This window comes from Cryptomeria japonica, chromosome 6, assembly GCF_030272615.1.
Source record: "Cryptomeria japonica chromosome 6, Sugi_1.0, whole genome shotgun sequence".
Classification (NCBI taxonomy): Eukaryota; Viridiplantae; Streptophyta; class Pinopsida; order Cupressales; family Cupressaceae; genus Cryptomeria; species Cryptomeria japonica.
The window spans coordinates 29,651,805-29,655,739 of NC_081410.1; positions in this window are offsets into that span (position 1 = coordinate 29,651,805).

Sequence of the window (3,935 nt, forward strand, 5' to 3'; positions counted from 1 at the left end):
TCACGGGCCATGCAATTTCATCAAAATCCGATATCCGGTGCACCCGATATCCAGTGTTTTGGCAAAAAATTGCTAAAAAATAGATTGAGAGGTAAGAATTTTATCGTTTTCAATCATTTTCATTCATTTTTTGTATTTTTTGTTAATTTTTATTTGATTTTTCATTGAAAATATGGTTTTTTCATGAAAACTAGGTTTTTTTAAATCAAATACCTAATTGTTTAAATTTGTTAACTAAATTTAATTGTTTACATTCAATTAGGTTAAAAATGGGGGATAACAATGAAAACCCTGACCAACCACAACTGCAACAACCAAACCCTCATTTGCCAAACCCCCCCTCAATTCAGGATTTGATTGCACAAAATTTGAATGAATTGAGGGGGATTGCAGAAGTAAATCATAGGATCCCTCGTCTAAACCCAATGTTTGATCCTCTCACGTCGATCATAAAATGTATGGAAACCATGACTGAGGAGCACAATGCCGCCCTTTGGTGGCGAGATTCTATGAGGGAAAAATATGCAGATGGCTTGTTGTATAAGGATATCAAGGATCTCGAGATATCCAAAGTTGAAATTGCCTCATTGTTTGTCAATCCCCATACTGGTCAGCCCGTAGATCCCAAAAAAACAAAACTTTCTATTAAATGGTGCACAAATGATGGGATTGTGAAAAAATTTTGGGATCGTTGGTGGATAGTTTTCAACAAACCACCCAACAACAATCTTGATATCCCCTTCTATTTCATAAAAAAAATTGTATGCTAAGTTTGTTTTAAACAAACATGTGAACTACTTTGACATCCAACCTTTCCAGGATGTAGGTTTAGGTATGCCCCAAAATAGACCTAGGGCAGTCAGAGCAGTCTAGGGCCCATATGTGCCCTCTCCTCTTGTTGATCCCCCACTTGCAGTGCAGTAACCTAATATCATTCGTGAGGTGGCTTCACGAACCATATCGGCTATTCACTCTTTGAGTAGCCTTTTGGTTTCTCGGGTTGCGTCAGTAGCTTAGCCTACTCTTGATGGTAGCGGTGCATCCAATGTCGTTGACATGTCATCCTCGGCTCCACACATATGTGTGCCCCATAGTTGTGTCATGTGTGGGCACGTATGCTTGGGTCCAGTTGGACAGCCCGTTGATCCTCCTATGGATAGTGCAGATTATGAGGTGCATGAGATGTATGATGCACCAGATGTTATTACATAGACTGGAGGATACCCTGGGGAGTCCTCACATGCTAGAGACGAGGAGGCACCGTCATCATACATTGATGATGTAGTGGTAAGATTTGTATTTTCACAGTTCATGTTATATTTTAATTAAATATTTATAAATTAGATAATATTAAGTACTAATTTTTATTTACATGGTCTATTTAACAGTTGATGACCGAGGATGAGTTGAGACAGATTCAAGAGGGCACCTTGTCGGCCATTTCATTTGGCCTTGATAGCTTGACGGTACATATATTATTGCACCTATTCGTTTGTATTTTATTGTACATACATGCTCATCATTTATATTGGTATTAATTAGATTATGTAGTAAATTGCATGTATATCTTATTTTACTCTTGTAGGGCACAAGCAGCACAAGTGCGAGGTAGTGTGATTTAGGATCTGGTAGTGCAGTTGGAGACAAGGGAAAGGTAATTGAATGCAAATATGATTGAATGAATAGTTTAAATAACTTATAGTGATTATACATGTCTAGACATAGATTGATAGTTTCATATACTTGTTGTGTATACATCAGAGAATTCTTGGCTTCACATCCTTGATGACTACACCCAGTATACCTAAAGAAGAAGAAGAGATGCCTCGAGTAGATGTGTGTTTATTTTATTTTTTAATTAGTAGATATAATTTGTTATTATCAGTGACAATTATATGCTAACTTGTATCTATGTCATGTTTCTGAACATATGTAGGTTGTGTATGAAAATATTCAAAACATACCTCCTCTACCGAAGACATACATCAAGAGTCCTGTAAAGCTGAAGAGAAAATGTGGAGATGAGGTAAACATGAATAGTTCAATTATAGTTCATTTTTATGTTAACTTTTCAAATGTGAATTATATAATATAACTAATATTAATCGTGGTTTGTTTTTCTTGTGTAGGATCCTTCAGAGCCGAGCAGTGCGGCGAAGAGGATTGATTTTGATGATCCATCAGGAGCTTAGGATGTTACAGATAGTTTTGGGATGCTTACATGTCTAGTTGGCATGTATATTTTGTATATGGACATACATTCACATATTTAGACATACATTTTGTTTCAGTTGGCGTTTATGCCATATTTGTGTATGGACATACATGTGTAATCATTTGACATTTTTATATATATAGAAGTTGATATTCAATCATATAAATTATTGCTCATCTGTGCGTGGTGTTATCATGGAAATCTTTAATCTTCATTCCAATAATTAACAATGGTTAATAATGGCTATTTAATGAATAATACAATTCATTTCATTTCATCGTAAGTGTTGTTTTTATAATGAACAATACAATACAATTCATTTAATCAACAATACAATACAATTCATTCAATGAACAATATAATTCATTTAATGAACAATACAATACAATTCATTATTAACCTATGCATGGTCCTATTTTGCCCCCCACCTCGATCGAACGCTCGGGGTTTTATTAGGGCAGCAATTTTTTGGTTGGCGAAAAAATCATCAGTCTCACTCAATCGAATGTTGTCGCGTGGCCAATTTCTAGTTCTGCTCATCGCGATGATGAACCATTAGCTCCAAAATGTCTAGTTAGGCATTATTACCCTATGCATGCTCCTATTTTCCCCCCCCACTCGATCCAACGCTCGGGGTCATACCCTACCGGCATCGTCCCTTGAGTGCCCTAAGTGCTCAAAATTGTTAAACGTTGATGGGCCCTAACTCGGAATCCGTGGCACTTGCGAATGATTTGTTTGAACCTACGAGGCCACTAGAGGGGTCCCTACAAAAGCCTATCTCAGTTTTTCAAGTTGTCCTATGGTTTTATTAGGGCAGCAATTTTTCTGTTGGCAAAAAAATCGTCAGTCTCACTCAATCGAATGTTGTCGCATGGCCGATTTCTCGTTCTGCTCGTTGCAATGATGAACCATCGGCTCCAACATGTCCAGTTAGGAATTATTACCCTACGTATGCTCCTATTTTCCCCCCCCACTCAATCCAATGCTCAGGGTCATACCCTACGGGCATCATCCCTTGAGTGCCCTAATTGCTTAAAATTGTTAAACGTTGACGAGCCCTAACTCAGAATCCGTGGCACCTACAAACGATCTGTTTGAACCTACGGGGCCACGAGAGGGGTCCCTACAAAATCCTATCTTGGTTTTTCAAGTTTCCCTATGGTTTTATTAGGGCAGCAATTTTTCTGTTGGTGAAAAAATCATCAGTCTCACTCAATCGAATGTTGTCGCATAGCCGATTTCTCGTTCTCCTCGTCGCGATGACAAACCATCAGCTTTGACATGTCTAGTTAGGAATTATTACCCTATGCATGCTCCTATTGTTCCCCCCCACTCAATCCAACACTCCTATTCTTCCCCCCCACTCGATCCAACGCTTGGGGTCATACCCTACCGACGTCGTCCCTTAAGCACCCTAAGTGCTCAAAATTGTCAAACTTTGACGAGCCCTAACTTAGAATTTGTGGTACCTGCGAATGATCCATTTGAACCTATGAGGCCATGAGAGGGGTCCCTACAAAATCCTATCTCGATTTTTCAAGTTTCCCTACGGTTTTATTAGGGCAGCAATTTTTCAGTTGGCAAAAAAATCGTCAATCTCACTCAATGGAATGTTGTCGCGTGGCCGATTTCTCATTCTGCTCATCGCGATGACAAACCCTCCACTCCGACATGTCCAGTTAGGCATTATTACCCTACGCATGCTCCTATTTTTCCC